Below are 20,185 nucleotides of genomic sequence, written 5' to 3' on the forward strand. Positions count from 1 at the left end.
CGGCTACTTGGGCGTCGATGGGGATGAAATGATGATGATTAGGAAAACACAACATCCGGTCCCTGAGCGAAGAAAATCTCCGACCCAGCCGGGAATAGGACCCGGGCCCTTAGGATTGACATTCTGTCGCTCTGACCACTTTTTTTTATACATAGTTAGTTGCGTTTGGTCTGGGTGGACGTCAGAAGACATCCGTTCAAGTTGATCGTCGATTCCTTTATTCAGTTATCTTATTACAAAGGGCGAACAGCCATCTAACCGAACACGCTGAGCTACGGTGCCGGCACCACTCGGCTGCCGGAGGCGGACTGTGAGTAGGGTGTAACAGGGAGAATGTTTTTTTGCCTGCTACACAATTATACCACTTTAGGCATATGTGCACGCAGATAACCAGCGTAGAGCATAAATTACACATGGAAGTAACAAGATTATGTGAAAGCATATCTCAGAGTTGTTCATGTTCAAATACGCTCGTTAGGCTATTTTCTTGTTTTCCAGCTGACACACGCAACGTGAGTTCTCCGCGTTACTATGGTGCTACAGATATTAGATCACTAGAGTTGGCAGTAATCGTAAAGACAAGGCAGTCTTTATCAAGTGTACCGACATGTACCGATACAAGTAGAGAGCCGACAATAGCTTAGCATCGCAGTTGTAGACATCCTGTCGCTTTTCACTACTACCACGCTTTGCGATCCAACAGTAATTATTGTTAGTGTTCTACAAGCAAAATTTAATCTCGTATTCATTAAAACTACCAGACATATCTTCAGGGTGTTCCATGTTTTTTGTCAGTGTACTTATACAGTTAGAGATATATTCTGCAGGCATTGGCTTAGCTTTGTTTAGCTTTGCTTTATTTAGCTTTGTTTAGCTTAGCTTTGTTTAATTTTTATGTCATATTAATGGTTGTGAAAAACTTGACGCAGTGAACAGTCCTACAGCAACTCTCTCTTCGAATCCCAAGCAACTTCTCACGTATGATGCAACAACTATTACAGGGACTGAACAAAATATGGAAACATCAAAAACACTACACATTTCAATGCCTAATACGGAGTAGAAAAACTATTGGCATTCAAAGCAGCTTCCAGCCGTCTCGGAATGGACAAATACAGGTCCTGTATGATTTTCAAAGAAATCCTATACCATTCTTTATGCAAAATACGAAGGTGAGTCAAAAGAAAACCTTAAACTTTTAAAAAATATTGTTTATTGTGCAGAAGTGGTACAAAGCTGTATCACTTTTCAAAAACCACTCATGCACCGCATGGCGTACCTCTTCATCAGAACGGAACTTCTTTCCTCCCATTGCGTCTTTGAGTGGTCCAAACATATGGAAATCACTTGGGGCAAGGTCTGGTGAGTATGGTGGATGAGGAAGACACTCAAAATGCAGGTCTGTGGTCGTTGCAACTGTTGTACGGGCAGTGTGCACCCTTGCATTGTCATGTTGCAAAAGGACACCTGCTGACAGCAATCCACGTCGCTTTGATTTGATTGCAGGGCGCAGATGATTTTTTAGGAGAAATGTGTATGATGCACTGGTGACTGTGGTCCTTCTAGGCATGTAATGCTCCAAAATGACACCTTTTTCGTCGCAAAAGAGAGTCAGCATAACCTTCCCTGCTGATGGTTCTGTTCGAAACTTCTTGGTTTTGGTGATGAGGAATGGCGCCATTCCTTGCTCGCTCTCTTCGTTTCCGGTTGTAAAACCCAGGTTTCGTCCCCAGTAACTATTCTCGCAAGGAAGCCATCATCTTGTCGTTCAAAGCGCCGAAGAAGTTCTTCACAAGCATCAACCCGTCGTTCTTTCATTTCAGGAGTCAGCTGCCGTGGCACCTATCTTGCAGACACTTTGTGAAACTCGAGCACATCATGCACAGTGTGGTGTGCTGACCCATGACTAATCTGTAAACATGCCGCATTGTCATTCAGTGTCACTCGGAGGTTTTCCTTCACAATGGCATCAACTGCTGCAATGTTCTGTGGAGTCACAAGTCGTTGTGCTAGACCTGGACAAGGAGCATCTTCCAGTGAAGTCACACCATTTGCGAGGTTCCTACTCCATTCGTAGACTTGCTGCTGCGACAGACATGCATAACCGTACTGAACCTTCATTCTTCCATGAATTTCAGTAAGTTTTACACCTTCACTACACAAAAACCGAATAACAGAACGCTGTTCTTCCTTGGTGAAAGTCGCAAGTAGGGCGCCCATCTTTATACTGATACTACGGCGGTATGTGTGCATCTGCACTATGCTGCCAGCTAAAGGCCATTCCGCACGTTGTTTTTAGCATGCTTACCAACTTAGAGGATAACGGCGCGAAATCTCGATTTGTTATTACAAATTGAAGGTTTTCATTTGAGTCACCCTCGTACTAGGAGGCGTTCAGGTTATGGTATTGGAGATCGACAATGATCACAGACCCTTCTCTGCAATACCGAACACAAAGCTTAAATAAATTTGAGGTCCGGTGACTGTGGTGGCCATGGCAGATGCGGCAGTTCATTGTCGTGCTGAAACAACCAGTCCTGGATAAGGCGTGCTATGTGAACGGGTCCCACTGTCGTCTTGGAATACAGCATCAATACTACGAAACAAACATTAGACCAAGGGAAGAATCTCAGCAGCCAAGATGGTCATATAATGGTCAGTAGTAATACGACCTTGTAGAGTAACCGTAGGTCCCTTGGAATACCACGAAATCATCACAGAACCCACATCATGTTGCAGTCCCGGGATGTAAACTCTTCCAGCAGCTGGAAACAGTCTGAAAGAAGACTCATCCAAGCAAATGACGTTCTTCCTTTGCCCCATAGTCCAGGTTTTATGGCTTCGACACCAAGTTTTCCTCTTACGGGCATTTGCCCCGTTGATGAGTGGTTTCGGAACTCCAGATCATCCGGCACTTTCCTGCTTATGGAACCTCCGTCGTATTTGGCGCTTCTCTGGTAATAAATATGCAACCAGTCGCTTTTTTACGATTTATTCAACCATGAACATGTTTTCGAGCCACTGCAGTCTCATCACCAGATGGAAGTGTTACAAGAACATTATGTTGTGGATGAAGTGTAGCTAGATACAGTGCTGGTGCAGCTGGTGGAAATGACGGAAATTTAGTAATCGATGACGGAACATTTACGAATCCGACAGTTTTTTTATATTTTAAGTACTTACAGAGCACTGCCTTGTGGTATCCGCATCAGATTGCTTCTTATAACATGCATTATTAAGATATGTACACCAATAAACACAGTATGTAGCTCAATTTCCGTCATTTCCGCCAGCAGCGCCAGCACTGCATCTAACTACACTTGGTCCACAATATAATGTACTTGTAATACCTCCATCTGATGACGAGCCTGCAGTGGCTCGAAAACATCTTCATGGTTGAATAAATCGTACAAGAGCGACTGGATGCATATTTCTTACCAGATAAACGCCAATTTAAATCACAGTTGCAGTTCGTCATCCACAATGGGGGTACTGAAATTCCTTCGTATTGTATTTCTGCTGATACCTTCGCGAGTGTGACATTCAGATCTGCAGTGACTTTTGCAGCAGTCGTCCCTTAGTTTTTCGTCACAGTCCTCTTCAATGACCGTCTGTCACTATCAGTTCAGCCATATTTCCGTTCGTGTTGTGGCTGAGCAGTTCCTATCTTTCGGTTTCTAAGTGTATGGTGTAAATCTTCGATATGTTGCCTCCTGAAACACTTAACACTTCGGCTTCCTCGGTTTTGCAGCCATCACCCATAACGAGCACCAACAACTTGCCTCCTTTCGAATTCACTTAGTTTCGACTTAATGCACTCACAGTAACACAGTTCACTTTCTGACCACTACCAACACTTGAAATGTATTGAGGGCATTTCCCAGGTGCAGTCCGTGGTCAAATACAGCAGTGCAACCTGGATGCTTGGCTAGCATCTGCATTTATGTTCAACTATGCATTTATCGTGGTCTTCCCATATTTTTGTCCAAATCCTGTACATCATGCTAAGCAAATTTCCCGTAATCCAGCTCCTCCGTATATCTCGATGAAGTCTACACAGCAGATTACAGATACACGAAGTTCGCACAGAGGACTTGCTAAGCTGCGCCGGCCGCGGTGGTCTCGCGGTTCTAGGCGCGCAGTCCGGAACCGTGGGACTGCTACGGTCGCAGGTTCGAATCCTGCCTCGGGCATGGATGTGTGTGATGTCCTTAGGTTAGTTAGGTTTAAGTAGTTCTCAGTTCTAGGGGACTAATGACCACAGCAGTTGAGTCCCATAGTGCTCAGAGCCATTTTGCTAAGCTGCAGACCCTCCACTTCCGCTAATGGTTTGCTTCTTAAGTGCACTACACTATGTAACAGGCTTTTTTTTTCAACAAAAAAAATACTGGCTTTCTAGACGAGCCCCTCTAGCCGTCTCGATAGTGAAATGTGAATTGTACGATACGAACGTGAGGACAACATAACATACAGCATCCGAGTGGAGAAAATCTCCGAACCGTTCAGGAATCGAACCTTGGCCCCTTCGGTTAGCGATCCACCTCGCTCACAACGCAGCTATCGAGGCGGAAATGGGACAGACTTCTTGCTGTTGTCTGAAAATCCTACACAGCTCTCTCAGAGATATCTTTTAAAATGGAAATGCATCTCTGCCTGCAACCACCTACAACTTTAGCTGATTCACGTCTCGTAAGTCAAGCTAGCACAAAATTCAAATTAGTAGTGGGTAGACAACGATAAGATCAGTCTTCAGTGTTATCAGATTCCTTCCTCATCCTATACAGTCATCCCTCCACAATACCTGCTGTAGTAATGCCAGATTTTCAGCGAATAGAATTCAATATGACGAAAATAGCTGACTGACTTGTGCTGACAAGTGCAAGGCCTCCGACAGGACCAGCCGATTCGGCTCTTATTTCGCAGGTCGCTGGATAAAACCTAAAATGAAAGACTCTAAGATACAGAGGGTTCATGTCTGGTGAACATGCGGGCCACTCTAATGGTGCGATGTCGTTATCCTGAAGGAAGTCATTCACAAGATGTGCACGATGGTGGGAGGGGGGGAATTGTCGTCCATGAAGACGAATGCCTCGTCAATATGCTGCCGATATGGTCGTATTATCAGTCGGAGGATGGCATTCACGTATCGTATAGCTGTTACGGCGCCTTCCATGACCACCAGCGGCGTACGTCGGTCCCTTTATTTTATTTCAGTGATCCATATGGGGCGGACTAGCAGCAGCATGGGCGTCGCTTTTCAGCCGAGAGACAGTACATAACAGGGAGACATTTAAAACATGATACAGGAGGAAAATATGGCGAAAGGGAAATATAAAAGGGGGAACATAATGGAAGATACCGTAAAAATGGGGCTGACAGTAAAATGATGATAAAAATCGAAAAACTGGACACAAAAAACAACACACTGTGACGATTAAAAGAAACACAAGGCGAAGTAGTGCCAGAGCATGAAAGTTGCGATGGGTGGCGTAGCACAACACTATGTTCAAGTCCAGCACACAATTAAAATCACAGGTCTTGACGTCGCGAGAGAAAGGCACCAAACTCAACACTGACGTAACACACCAACGATGATGAACAAATTTGAGAGGATCTGCAGGAGAACAGAGACAAGGGAGAAGGGAAGAAAAAGGGGAGGAATAGTGCTAGAGGGGGGAGAGGGTTAGATGGGTGGGGGGTGCGCCGAAGGAGGCCGGGTGGGAAGGACGGGGGAAGGAAACAGCCTTGGAGAGAGAAAATTGCGCCAAACACTTGTTGTCTTATACAGGCGTTGCCAACGGGAGCGCCGTATTCTGTCTGTTTACATATCTCTGTATCTGAATATGCATGCCTATACCAGTTTCTTTTGCACTTCAGTGTATTACTTAATACTGTATGCAGTATGCAGTTCCTCATTTAGTTACACTATTTGTATCCCCAATCCTCTAATATGGATTTGACGTTCGAGTTGTTTTGCTGGTGTTAGTCTGAATGATTCGTGATAGTTGGGTTTTCTCATATAATTGTTCAACATTTCATGCCATTGTGTATTTTCATATGTTGTAGGTCTTATCAAATGGTCAGTCTGTTTTTATCATGTGACATTATAATATCATGTGACAATATAGTAGTAACATGTGACTTGATCAGCCAGGATCGGCCTACTATCGATATAAACCAGTCCCGGCGACAGCAGCGTAACCTAGCGAGGAATGATTGCTAGTCAGATACACGCACTGTGTATGTAAGAGTATCAGTGAGCGTGCAGTCCCTGTGTAGAATGGAGAAAGCGCGAGATCTCCCTGAGTCTGACTGAGGGCAGTTTGTGATGGCTCACAGGCTCGGCACGAGCATTTAGGAAACTGCCCGACTTGTCGGTTGTCTGAGGAGTTCTGTGGCGACTGTCTTCAACACGAGGTGAAACCAAGGTGAAACCATGTCCAGATATCATGGGGTTGGGCAGCTAACCCTCATTACAGATGTCAGACATCGTAAGCTGGATAGACTGGTAAAACGGAACAAGGAGGCGAACTGTGGCGGGACTAACATCAGATTTTAATGCTTTGCAGAGTCCAAGTGTGTATGAACATACAGTGCACCAAACACTCCTAATGATGAGCCTCTGCAGCCGACAACCCATGCATGTGCCTATGTTAACTCGATGACATCGGCAACTAGAACTGAAATAGGCATGTGACTGTCCCACAATGGGTGTTGGTGCAGTGACAGAGAGTTGCATTGTCTGATGGATCCTGATATCTTCTTCATCATGCCAGTGGGATGGTGTGAATCCATTGTCTTCCAGGAGAATAGCTCCATGATACCTGTATTGTGTGACGGAGACAAACTGGTGGTAGCTCCATTATGCTCTGGGTAACGTTCACATGAGCATCCATCGGTCCAGTGGAACTCATGTAAGGCACCAAGAAGGCCATGGAGTATTGTACACTGGTTATAGACCACATACACCCCTCCATGAAGATCGTGTTCCCCGACTGCAGCAGCATTTTTCAGTACGATAGAAAGCCCACGTCAGAAGGCCAAAAGTGTGATGGAGTGGATCAAGGAACACAGGTCGAGTTCCAGTTGATGTGCTGGAGTCACAGCTCGCCAGATCTGAACCTGATCGAACACATTTGGGATGTGATTGAAGGTGACATCGGAGCTCATAGTCCCCTCCTCGGAATTTACAGGAATTAGATGACTTATGTCTTCAGATGTGGTGCTAGCTCCTTCCAGCGACCTACCAAGACCACAATTCTTCCATGCCACAATGGTTGGTCGCTGTGGAAACACCGACTATTAGGTAGGTGGTCATAATGTTCTGGCTGATCAGTGTATACTATGTAACACTGTACTGCAAAAAAATTGTACTAAGAAAAAAACTTCTTTTACAACTGCAGCTTCTCTTATTGTACTTTGAGTGCATGTGTATCTCTCTGCGACTGTTCCATAGGTTACACATATTTTGTAGCTTGTTCTTTGACCTATGATCTTTGACTTTGGCTTGTAGCTTTTTTGGGGGACTGAGAAACCGAATTTCGGGATCGAGAAGTCTCTTCGCCCTCAACAGATGACTGTGTCGTGCGAGGTGTCCAGTCACGGAATAATCGGTGCGATCTTCCTTGATGGCACAGTCACTACCGAACGGTACTTGAAGGTTTTGGAAGATGATTTCATCCCCATTATCCAAAATGACCATGATTTCGACAATATGTGGTTCTTGCAAGACAGAGCTCGATCCCATTGAAGCAGGAAAGTGTTTGATGCCGTGAAGGAGCACTTTGGGGACAGCATTCTGGCTTTGGGGTAACTTTACAGTTACGAACAATGATGCAGCTTCTCATGGTAATGGTTGTATCATTGCTGCAATTGTGCAGTATATGTGAACACATCCAGTAGCGCTGTAATAACTAATTATAGAAGATATAGGGTCATTGTGCAATGATTTACAAAGAAGGATCACGTTTTGATAGTGGGTGGAGCAGAAAACGGTATTCGTAGGGATCAGAGATACAAAACTGAGTGCGACCTGGTAAAAACACACTACGTTATCAAAAGTATCTTGACACCCACAAAAGCTTAGGTTTTTCGTATTCGGTGCACTGTGCTGCCACCTACTGCCAGGTATTCCATATCAGCGATCTCAGTAGTCATTACACATCGTGAGAGAGCAGAATGGAGCGCTCCGCGGAACTCACGACCTTCGAACGCGGTAAGGTGATTGGGTGTCACTTGTGTCATACGTCTGTACGCGAGATTTTCACACTGCTAAACACCCCTAGGTCCACTGTTTCCGATGTGATAGTGAAGTAGAAACGTGAAGGGACACATACAGCACAAAAGCGTACAGGCCGACCTCGTCTGTTGACTGACAGAGACTGACAACAGTAGAGGGGGTCGTAATGTGTAATAGGCAGGCATCTATCCAGACCATCACACAGGAATCCCGAACTTCATCAGGATTCACTGCAAGTACTATGACAGTTAGGTGGGAGGTGAGAAAACTTGGATTTCATGGTCGAGCGGCTGCTCGTAAGCCACACATCACGCCGATGAATGCCAAACTATGTCTCGCGTGGTGTAAGGAGCATAAACATTGGAAACACGCGTGGAGTGACGAATCACTGTACACAATGTGCCGATCCGATGATAGGGTGTGGGTATGGAAAATGCACGGTGAACGTCATCCGCCAGCGTGTGCAGTGCCAACAGTAAAATTCGGAGGCGGTGGTGTTATGGTGTGGTCATGTTTTTCATGGAAGGAGCTTGTACACGTTTTGCGTGACACTATCACAGCACAGGTCTACATTGATGTTTTTAGTACCTTCTTGGTTCCCACTGTTTAAGAGAAATTAGCAAATGGCGATTGCATCTTTCAACACGATCGAGCACCTGTCCATATTGCACAGCTTGTGGCGAAGTGGTTACACGACAACAACATCTCTGTAATGGACTGGGTTGCACAGAGTCCTGACCTGTATCCTACAGAGCACTTTTGGGATGTTATGCAACGCCGACTTCGTGCCAGGCGTCACCGTACGACATCAATACCTTACCTCAGTGCAGCATTCCATGAAGAATAGGCTGCCATTCCCAAAGAAACCTTCCAGTACCTGATTGAAAGGATGCCTGCGAGAGTGGAAGCTGTCATCAAGGCTAAGGATGGACCAACACCACACTGAATTCCAGCATTGCCGATGGAGGGTGCCACGAACTTGTAAGTCATTTTCAGCTAGGTGTCCGGATACTTTTGATCACATAGTGTAGTATCTGCAATGAATGAAACAAATGTTGGAATCGTTTCTGCTTTTATGGAATATGATCGGCCCCAACTGAACAGCTCTGTCACGTGGATCAATATGGAGTTAGATCAGCTGCTTCAGGCAGCTACTTCGTCAGGCTTAGGTCTGGTTCCTGTTGAAGCTATTGGCAGGTGGGACTTCACAAGGCGTGATCTGCATCTCAGTAGGAAGGGGAAGGGTGTATTGGGTGGGATTATAGCAACATTTTCAAGGAGGGAGGGCACTGAAACTCATGGGAGTACATTTTTTTTAGGCTAAGATCAGTGTCCAGTGATTCAACATTGAATTAAATGAAGCTTAATGAGAAGCTCAGGCAGGCACGTACCAGAGATATTAAATTATCACAAGATTCTCATAAACGTTTAGGGAAAAATAATTTTAGTACATTTCATCAAAATACCAGAGAATTTAGAAACAAGGTAGATGACTTTCTTGTTTGTTTACAAGATTTAGAAACTAAGGGTGGAGTAGATATATATTGTTTGATTGAACATCATACAGTCACAGATATGTAAAAGTTAAATGTAAGTGGATATAAGCTTTCAAAACGTGTAAGTAGAGACACTGTGGACAGAGGAGGAGTTGCTACATATGTTAAATATACCGTAGCGTGAAGAATTTAGAGATTAAAAAAAATTGTGTAGAGCAACATGTAGAAGCATGGCTGGCGAGCTTAAGCTAACTAATGGTATCACAAGCTGCAACAGTTAGACTGTAATAAGGTGTACAGGGAAGCTGAACCTAATTTTAAATTTAACCTGTTTCGTGATAATTTTGTGAGTATATCTGAAAACAGTTTCGCTAAGAAAACAGTGAAATGTAATTGTAAGAAAGCATCTAAAAAGCCAAAGCTTACTAAAAATATCTTGTACATAGGAAAGGGAAATGTTTCTTATAGCCAGAAGGAGTTATGATCCATAAACAGTCAAACTTTATAAAAACTACTGCGCTACATTAAGAAAAGTTATTAAAAAGTCCAGAAATATGTGCATTATGACTGTAATTAAGATCTCTGACAATAAAAATAAAACAATTTGATATATTGTTAAAAGGGAAACAGGGCAAGCAAGAGCAGAGGAAGAGTATGGTTCAATCAAACTCAATGAAAAGTTCGTTGACAAAAATTCAGAAGTAGAAAATATTTTTAATAATCTTTTTTTAAGCGATGTAGAGAACATAGGATCCAGCTGTTCATTAGAAAATGCAAGGCTGTGCGTGGAAGAAGCAATACCTATGCAATTCGATAAAACTGAAACTCAACACACCTCTCATACTGAAATTAGGAAAGCAATAAATTCACTCAAAAGTAAAAGTTCGCATGGAATTTCTCCCAACAGATAAGTAGGATTCTCATTCACATATGTAGTAAATCTCACTGAAAAAGGACATTTTTCAAGGTGGCCTAAAATATGCTATTGTTAAAGCATTGAATAAAATTGTCGATAGGTCTGACGCTAACAGCTACTGCCCAATCTCATTTCTGACAGTTTTGAACAATTTTTTTCCAAAAAGTAATTTATTGAAGAGTAGCTTCACATATTTGTAAAAATGAAGTAGTAACAAAATGTCAATTTGGTTCCCAGAAAGGCTTTTCAACAGAAACGTTAAATGCTCTGAGTAACTGAACATCACCCAGTGGGAATTTTTGTGATATTTCATAGGCTTTAGCCCATATGACATGAATTTCTTCTAGTTAAGTATTGTGATATGAGTGGGACAGTGGACAAATGGTTTAATTCATATTTAACTGGAAGGACACAGAATATTGACACTAATAGTACAGATAGTCTACAAAAATCAGCAGAGTGCTGTATCAAGAATGGTGTCCTGCAGGGTTCAGTCTTGGGTTTCTTATTGCTCTTAATATATATCAACTACTTGCCACTTGAAATTCATGAAAATGTAAAACTAGTTTTTTTCTAGTGATACAAGTATAGTGATCACATACAACAAACAACAATTAGCTGAGGAAATTGTAAATAATGTCTTTCAGACAATTATCAAGTGCTTCTCTGCAAATGGACTCCCATTACAGTTAGAGAAAACACAATATATGGAGTTCTGTATAGTAAATGACGTAACACCATTGCTAAATATTTACTTTGAACAGACGTCTGTTACTAAGGCAAATTATTCAAAATTTCTGGGTGTGTGCATGGATGAGAAACTGAATTGGAAGAAACAGTTCGAGGATCTGCTGAAAAATTTGGTTCAGCTACTCACACAACTAGGAATATTGCAAATTTCTTTGATAAACATATAAGTAAATTAGCCTAAATTGGCCTATTTTCAGTCACAGCTTTTATATGGCGTAGCACTCCGTCTTCAGTCCACTAGTGGCCCATCGGGACCATCCGACCGCCGTGTGATCCTCAGATGAGGATGCGGATAGGAGGGGGTGTGGTCAGCACACCGCTCTCCCAGTCGTTATGATGGTTTTCTTTGACCAAAGCCGCTACTATTCAGTCGAGTAGCTCCTCAATTGGCATCACGAGGCTGAGTGCACCCCGAAAAATTGCAACAGCGCATGACGCCCCAGATGGTCACCCATCCAAGTGCCGGCCATGCCCGACAGCGCTTAACTGCGGTGATCTGACGGGAACCGGTGTATCGACTGCGGCAAGGCCGTTGTTTTATATGGCACAGTATTTGGGTTAATTCATAATTTGGAGAAAAAGTGTTAATTGCACAAAAGTGTGTAATCAGACTATTAACTGGAGCCCACTCAACAATACCCTAAAGACATTTATTTAAGGAACTCGGGATATTCACAACAGATTTGCAATACATATATTCTCTTATGAAATTTGTTGCTAATAATCCATCCAAATTAAAAAATAATAGTCAAGTGCATAGCTACAACACAAGAAAAAATGTGTGATCTTCGCTATTTTGGGTTAAATTTGACTTTGGCCCAGAAAGGAGTGAATTACGCTGTCACAGAAATATTTGGTCATTTAGCAAATAGTGTTAAAAGACTCACAGATAGCCAGTGAGCATTTAAAAACAAATTAAAAGAATTTCTGAATGACAGCTCCTTCTACATAATTGTTTAGATATGATTTACAAAAAAAAAAAAAGAGATTATACTGTGTAAAAAAAAACCTTATGTTAAACAAATGTTCCACATAATTACGAAATATTGTATTCATGATCTATGGAACATATTAATACGATATTGCAGTGCATGAGTTATTCCGAGTTATGATCTTATGCAAAGTATTAAGGCATTGTAACAAGAAACATCATGCCTAAGTATAAAGCCATACAAAGCTTAATAATCTTTGTATATGCATACATACTTACTGAGATTGCTTACACTTCCATTCTTGATGTAGGAAGCTGCGAGTATATTTCTCAGATAGATTTACAGCAGATAGACTTGCCAAATTCTTCTTTGCTCAGAACAAGTATCTTTCTAATTGAACATAAGAAGTAGTGCACGTGAATATGCATGCGTTTTTCTCATTTCTGATGGCGTCACAACTGCAGGCTACCAAATTACATGTGCTTGTCTTCAATTATGTAAAAATGGCACAATGTTTAAAGATATATTTCCAAAAAAATGACATAAGCTTCATTTGAACTGCATCATGTTCTAAGATATTTGCCTCTGGCTTACGTAAAATGTAGTCATCACACACACACACACACACACACACACACACACACACACCGTCTCACATGCACCTATATATTTCCGCTCACTCTCTCTGTCTCTCTCTTTCCCTCTCTCTCTCTCTCTGTGACACTTTACTTTAATGAGGCAGTGACATTTCAGTATATAACAGAGGTAGTGAAAAGGTAAAAAAAACGAATAAAGTAATTCTTTAGAGGAGCCTTTTTAACTTTGACTTGTAGTACAGATCGTTTGACATTTTATGCTGTCACACAGTGGAAACATATGAATTTAATACACACTGTACTTCACCTTCAACACTTACTAAAATATTATCTACTGTGAACAGTAGGATATTAAGACTTGAATAGATATTTGAGAAATCACTATTCGGTAACTATGTTCTGACAGCCTTATCTGCCTCAATAAAATCGAATTGACACTGAACTGCATTTTGTGGTGAAACTGTGTAAAATATCAATAGCATATGCTTCACGGTACAACCAATACGTTTGTTATGAAACAGAAATACTTCAGTGTAACAAATGCATTCATGCTTAGCGTACATTTCAAAAGCAACAGAATGTCTAAAATCTGTAAAGCATTCCTATTTGAGCAGCTGTTTCATTTTCACACCCACTCCTGAAAAAATATATATAGATCATAAGCTAAACCTATGATTTTGTATTGAGAACTAAACATTCTTGTAAATTAAACACAAAGCCATGTACTCTTTTAGAGAGAGAAATAGATTTCACTTGTAGTTCCACTATGGTGCGGTCTCTTATGAATAGGAATTGACTATTTTACGCTCAATTTTTCTTCTAAACACATATGAAAGAAAACTGTTAGTTTGTGTGACCATTTCTGAAATCAATTGCGATCATGTTGTTTACTCTTGTGCAATATATCATGCAAATAGCGCCTTTTTTGGAAAAAGGCTGGCTGCAAAAAGTCTTGAAGTAAATATACGAGTATTTTGCAGCACTTCAGGCAAATCAGCACTGCTCTCCAAATTTGTTGTTGACGCATCATGCGCTCCATACTGAATGTCTCTGTCGCTTCTCAAATGCCAACAGTCGTTCAGTGGATATTGTGCCTCCATCCTCGTCCAAATGTTTCAAGTTCTGCAACAGGTAAGCAGAAGAACCTCTACTTTCTTGTGTCATAAGTAATTAACAAGCAATATTCAAATTTTATTTCGAAAAAAGCATTTTGGTGTTATTAGCTGTACAATTGTATGTTTATTCACTATTGGCTTAGATTATTACAGCCATCTTCATAGGGGATGAACAGTGTACATCAATTGATCAAATGCATATTTTCGTCATATACACTCCTGGAAATGGAAAAAAAGAACATATTGACACCGGTGTGTCAGACCCACCATACTTGCTCCGGACACTGCGAGATGGCTGTACAAGCAATGATCACACGCACGGCACAGCGGATACACCAGGAACCGCGGTGTTGGCCGTCGAATGGCGCTAGCTGCGCAGAATTTGTGCACCGCCGCCGTCAGTGTCAGCCAGTTTGCCGTGGCATACGGAGCTCCATCGCAGTCTTTAACACTGGTAGCATGCCGCGACAGCGTGGACGTGAACCGTATGTGCAGTTGACAGACTTTGAGCGAGGGCGTATAGTGGGCATGCGTGAGGCCGGGTGGACGTGCCGCCGGATTGCTCAACAAGTGGGGCGTGAGGTCTCCACAGTACATCGATGTTGTCGCCAGTGGTCGGCGGAAGGTGCACGTGCCCGTCGACCTGGGACCGGACCGCAGCGACGCACGGATGCACGCCAAGACCGTAGGATCCTACGAAGTAGCCGTAGGGGACCGCACCGCCACTTCCCAGCAAATTAGGGACACTGTTGCTCCTGGGGTACTGGCGAGGACCATTCGCAACCGTCTCCATGAAGCTGGGCTATGGTCCCGCACACCATTCGGCCATCTTCCGCTCACGCCCCAACATCGTGCAGCCCGCCTCCAGTGGTGTCGCGACAGGCGTGAATGGAGGGACGAATGGAGACGTGTCGTCTTCAGCGATGAGAGTCGCTTCTTCCTTGGTGCCAACGATGGTCGTATGCGTGTTTTGCGCCGTGCAGGTGAGCGCCACAATCAGGACTGCATACGACCGAGGCACACAGGGCCAACACCCGGCATCATGGTGTGGGGAGCGATCTCCTACACTGGCCGTACACCTCTGGTGATCGTCGAGGGGACACTGAATAGTGCACGGTACATCCAAACCGTCATCGAACCCATCGTTCTACCATTCCTAGACCGGCAAGGAAACTTGCTGTTCCAACAGGACAATGCACGTCCGCATGTATCCCGTGCCACCCAACGTGCTCTGAGCAGTTCTCTTAGGTTGTTCGCAGATGATGCTGTAATTTACCGTCTAGTAAGGTCATCCGAAGACCAGTATCAGTTGCAAAGCGATTTAGAAAAGATTGCTGTATGGTGTGGCAGGTGGCAGTTGACGCTAAATAACGAAAAGTGTGAGGTGATCCACATGGGTTCCAAAAGAAATCCGTTGGAATTCGATTACTCGATAAATATTACAAGTCTCAAGGCTGTCAATTCAACTAAGTACCTAGGTGTTAAAATTACGAACAACTTCAGTTGGAAAGACCACATAGATAATATTGTGGGGAAGGCGAGCCAAAGGTTGCGTTTCATTGGCAGGACACTTAGAAGATGCAACAAGTCCACTAAAGAGACAGCTTACACTACACTCGTTCGTCCTCTGTTAGAATATTGCTGCGCGATGTGGGATCCTTACCAGGTGGGATTGACGGAGGACATCGAAAGGGTGCAAAAATGGCAGCTCGTTTTGTATTATCAGGTAATAGGGGAGAGAGTGTGGCAGATATGATACGCGAATTGGGATGGGAGTCATTACAGCAAAGACGTTTTTCGTCGCGGCGAGATCTTTTTACGAAATTTCAGTCACCAACTTCCTCTTCCGAATGCGAAAATATTTTGTTGAGCCCAACCTACATAGGTAGATATGATCATCAAAATAAAATACGAGATATCAGAGCTCGAACAGAAAGGTTTAGGTGTTCGTTTTTTCCGCGCGCTGTTAGGGAGTGGAATGGTAGAGAGATAGTATGATTGTGGTTCGATGAACCCTCTGCCAAGCACTTAAATGTGAATTGCAAAGTAATCATGTAGATGTAGATGTAGATGTAAATTCAGCCCGTCAAATTGATCACCCACTCTACGAACTTGTCTCCTCTTTCTTTTACTCCTTCTACCCCGTTTCCGCCACAAAATATGAAGCACAACTATCAACAACTTATTGTGCATTCCCTGTAGTATCTAAAACAACAAACACTTATGCAGCTACACGCTGCACGATGAAAAATTCAGCAGCACATGCACCCCTCCCCTCCCCCTGTGTGTATGTCTTCAGCACAATACCAGTCATCACCCAATGGGGCAGAGACCATGCACACAAATTACCGTTATGCTATCCCTACCTTTAATCACTTCGGCACAGTCTTCACTCATAATTCCACTGGATATCGGAGCTGGTGCTTCTATATTAGTCTCCTTAATTCAACGGCACTACTCTGTTCCTCACATAAATTCTCAGGAACTTGTACTATGACACCACCAAAAAACTAATTTAATCTTTCCACTTTAAAAAAAAAACGGCCAACCGACTAGGACACCCTGTCCTACTCTTCATGGGATCGACAGAAAAAAGTGTGTGTGAATTCCTAAGAGACCAAACTACTGAGGTCATCGGTCCTTAGACTTTCACACTGTTTAAACTAATAAATGAGTGAGTGTTGCCTTGGTTGATGGTGGTTGATTTGGGGGAGGTATTGGCCAACAGGATTGGGGAAGAAAGTTGGCAGTGCCCTTTCAAAGGAACCATCCCCCAATTCGCCTTAAGCGATTTAGGGAAACCACGGAAAAATCTAAATCAGGATGGCCAGACGCACGTTTTAACTGTAGTCCTCCAGAATGCGAGTCCAGTGTGCTAAGCACGGATTCACATCGCTCGGTGAGTATTGCGTTGCTAGACATATCTATGTACCCATGATAAATTTGATTGTCAAAAAAAATTGTTAGAAGTACTTACTGTGACCAGAAGGTCCATGAATTAACTCACTGCAGATTCCTACACGGCCTTAAGCTCGTATATTCAGAGAATAAGTGTGAAAGTGTTGGGTGGCTTGGTCTGCTTGTTTATGTATTTGAATTTAGATATTAGTAGAATCAGATGATTGGAAAAGTATTCCCCATTTTCTCCCCTTTTAGTTAAAATGAACAAGAATGGTTTTATGCAATTAAATTTTTTTCTCTAACTTCTACTAAAAACAACACACACATCCATGGCCGAGGGAGGACTCGAACCTACGGCGGGAGAGGCCGCGAAATCCGTGACATCCTGCCTCAAACCGTGCGGCCACTACAGTCGGCGAATCGACAGGATCAACTACATTATCGATAGTCGCACGTTCTGCAAGCACATATAAACCATCCGACAGCCTGCTCCTCTCCCTTTCAGCTTCCTCTTCTTTTTCCTTCTCTTCATCCTCTGCATCGTCAACACATTCTTCATATCATGAGACCCGTTTTCTATTATCCATTGATCGTGCGCTCTGCACAACTTCTCCCTTTACTCCAGAGTTTTGTGATAAGTCATTTTCGATACCTCAGCATCAGGTACTCCTAATCTCTTATTCCACTACACCTTTGCCGCTTGTAACTAACCTACTCCACTACTTACGATTCCCAATACTTCATTCTTGGTCATCCATGCTGTGACAAAAGTCCTGCTCTTCATGGTACTAACCATAAAATGATTACCTCTTATTACTTACACATTCACAAACAAGAGAAAAAACGGACACTAAAACATGTAAGGTTTCCTACTCTTATTATGTACCCTCAGTTCTCGAAAATTTATTGTAATTCAAATGTTCAGGATTAATAGGACACTGAAATGAAATATTGCTCTATTCAGACTTAGTTTATCACAAATCCAACACGTCCATTTCTCGAATTAGCATACAGATAAAATTACGGGAAAACAAATACGAAACAAACTAGAAGGTGATAGATGATGTCGATGGCTGGCACAGCTATAAAAGGGGAAGAGATCAAGCTTAACAATGCCTCCCTCAACGTAAGAGGAACAATGCTTTCTGACCGAGATTGTGAACCCATAGTTGAATGTCAATGTGATATAGGTACGTTGAAAATGCAAGACTGCAGTCAGATGGACTCGCTGCAGTGAAGGCTAAGCCATCAGACGAAGATTGCTAATAGGCTGTGCTGCGAATATGCTCAACAGTGAACTACACCAATGGGTGATGTGAAGACAGACCACAGATGCGCAACTGCAAAAGCCACGGCCGGCAACCCTCGCGCCGAGATGTGCACGGAATCATGGCTGGCACGCCGAAAAACCCAAGACTGTCCTCTGTGGTGATTCTACACCAGTTTTCCGAGCGTACAGCGTACTTTGGCCGAATTGCCCAGCCCGTCCTCTATGCTGGACATCCACCAAAATGCCACAAAAATCTCTCCTCTCTTTCCTTCTCGCCACCACGTCTCCAGCGGTCAAGCTGCTCTAGTAAACTGCGCCAATGGCGTACTTGTAACATCATGCCAGAACTCCCGTCTAGACACGGCATAGCGGTATTCTTCCAATGAGAAAGTTTGCCGCCAGAATCTATGCTCATCTCCGCTAAACTTGGCGCTAGAGAAACGCGCGTGTGATCCATACCTGCGACGGACAATGCTCTCCTTCTCAGTGCAACCATGAAGCTAGGCGCCCATCCACCGGTCGCACACCCGACGTGGACAATACGCCTACAGAATGCAGGCTGCTGGCCACTGTCGTGCTGAAGACCAGGCTGCCCTCGTGGGCTGACTTTTTGTTGAGAGGCGACCGTCTGCGTTCATAAGCTGAGTGATCACATTTTTGCAGAGGCCTGGATGATTTCCAGCAAGAACCTACAGCTGTTTCTTTTACATCTACCGTCCAGGCCACGTCTCCTTGCCTGCTTTGCTGACATACAAAAATCTAGTGCCACAACTATTCTTGCTAGTGGCAAAAAAAAACCTTAGTCATTCCCTACCATACCTACAATTACTGGTCCTGATGGTTCATTACATACGTGAGATGACTGCAGTGCCTCTGCAGGGACTACAGAATTAGCAGGGGGTGAAAGATGGAATGCCCAAACGTTCACCACCTCTCACTAACTCTCACTGACAGACTATGTTTCCCTTAGGAAGTGTTACTCTTTGGTTAGTGTAGTGCGACAAGGAAAAGAGAAAAAAATTAAATTGCATAAAACCATTCTTGTTCATTTTAACTAAAAGGGGAGAAAGTGGGGAATGCTTTTCCAATCATCTGATTCTATTAATATCTAAATATCACCCAACACAGATACATACGCAAGGGGACCAAGCCACTCAACACTTTCACACTTGTTCTCTGAATATATGAGCTGAAGGCCATGTAGGAATCAGCAGTGAATTAATTATTCATAGACCTTCTGGTCACAGTATGAACTTCTAACAATTTTTTTTTCAATCAAAAATATTATGGGTACATAGATATGTCTAGCAACGCAACACTCACCGAGCGATGTGGCGCAGTCATTAGCACACTGGACTCCCATTCAGGAGGACGACTGTTCAAACCTGTGTCTGGCCATCCTGATTTAGCTTCAGGCAAATTCTGGGATGGTTCCTTTGCAAGGGCACAGCCAACTTACTTCCCCATCTTTTCTTAATTCTATGGGGTCGGTACCTCGCTGTTTAGTCGTCTCCCCCAAATCAACCACCATCAACCAAAGCAACACTCACTCATTTATTGAGGTCAGTTTTATAATTCCAGAATGAGATTTTCACTCTGCAGCGGAGTGTGCGCTGATATGAAACTTCCTGGCAGGTTAAAACTGTGTGCCCGACCGAGATTCGAACTCGGGACCTTTGCCTTTCGCGGGCAAGTGCTCTACCAACTGAGCTACCGAAGCACGACTCACGCCCGGTACTCACAGCTTTACTTCTGCCAGTATCCGTCTCCTACCTTCCAAACTTTACAGAAGCTCTTCTGCGAAACATGCAGAACTAGCACTCCTGAAAGAAAGGATACTGTGGAGACATGGCTTAGCCACAGCCTGGGGGATGTTTCCAGAATGAGATTTTCACTCTGCAGCGGAGTGTGCGCTGATATGAAACTTCCTGGCAGATTAATGTTTTAATCTGCAGATTAATGTTTTAATC

At 43.3% G+C, this 20,185-nt stretch overlaps 1 non-coding gene and 1 pseudogene across 1 annotated transcript; both read right to left on the reverse strand.

Annotated features, from left to right (window-relative positions):
* Positions 1 to 11,820: 11,820 nt before the first annotated feature.
* Positions 11,821 to 11,938, reverse strand: LOC126299876 (5S ribosomal RNA; annotated as a pseudogene).
* A 7,923-nt stretch (positions 11,939 to 19,861) lies between these two features.
* On the reverse strand, positions 19,862 to 19,936 carry Trnas-cga (transfer RNA serine (anticodon CGA)). The gene has a single exon. It is a non-coding gene; the product is annotated as a tRNA-Ser (tRNA).
* Between the last annotated feature and the right edge of the window lie 249 nt (positions 19,937 to 20,185).

The sequence above is a fragment of the Schistocerca gregaria genome, chromosome X, assembly GCF_023897955.1.
Source record: "Schistocerca gregaria isolate iqSchGreg1 chromosome X, iqSchGreg1.2, whole genome shotgun sequence".
In the NCBI taxonomy this organism is placed as follows: Eukaryota; Metazoa; Arthropoda; class Insecta; order Orthoptera; family Acrididae; genus Schistocerca; species Schistocerca gregaria.